The following is a 1,066-nucleotide window of genomic DNA, read 5'->3' as shown; positions in this document are numbered from 1 at the left end:
GGATTGAATGTTGTCAAACCTTTTTTTGCATTAATTGAGATGAATATATGGTTCTCATTCTATATTTTGTAGACGTGATGTATTATACTTTTGAACAAAAAAAAACCCTGCCTTTAATGAATTGCAATTTGAGCACTCCATAGAGTCAAAGATGATAAAACTTTGTCTCACATACACTGGACCTATTGTCAGGAATTTTTTGTCCTTGGAAAAAGGTATTAATGTGGGAAAGATAGAGGATTAATAAAATAGAAAAGACTCTCAAGGGCATACACTGACACAGCGATTGTAAAACTAGGCTAGGGGATTGCCAAGATTCTGATGATGGGGCAGGATAGAGAAAGGTTTTGTTTGTTGATATATTTACAATGAGTGACGTTATCAATATCAACAATAATTTACATCCAGAGAAAATCTACAGCATAGAGAATAGTTAATAAAAATATTTTACTATTAATTTTCAATGTCAGTGAGAATTTTTTTTAACAATCTAGAAATCAAATGTGTTAGATTTTGAGGGTCATAAAAATACAATTCTGTCATTATATTGAGAAAGCAGTGACTGGCAAAATGAGAGAAAAATTTAATTTCTATTTCACTAAAATTTTATTTGTCGAAATATTTGAATGGTAAACAAGCTTAAATTTCTCAGTTCTTATGTCAAAGTCTCTAAAATAAAAAGACAAAAATAAGCTCTGTTTACAGAACTAGTCTAATGTTCATATGTTGGATGAAGAAAGAATCACAATTTAATTTCTCAACTGGTATTTTTTTATTTGTTGATTCTGTTAAGTTTTCTGAACAATTGTTCCAGACAGCATAATAGAACATGATATACAATGACATGTGTGTCTATATTTTATACATTATTAGATTTTGTTACCAATTTCAAAATTAAGTCCTGATTAATGATAGTTGCAGACAACTTCTGTAAGTGAAATGAAGTAATAAAACTGTTGCAAACACTTTGTTACTTTTAAAAATATTTATTGAAACATAGATTTTGTAGTAGCACATAAAAATTAAGTTACTACCCAAATATCCCTTGTTGTTGTTGTTGTTGTTG

This window comes from Elephantulus edwardii, unplaced genomic scaffold (assembly GCF_000299155.1).
Source record: "Elephantulus edwardii isolate Elephantulus edwardi_28Jun2011 unplaced genomic scaffold, EleEdw1.0 scaffold00012, whole genome shotgun sequence".
Classification (NCBI taxonomy): domain Eukaryota; kingdom Metazoa; phylum Chordata; class Mammalia; order Macroscelidea; family Macroscelididae; genus Elephantulus; species Elephantulus edwardii.
Note: the sequence above shows the minus strand (reverse complement) of the source record.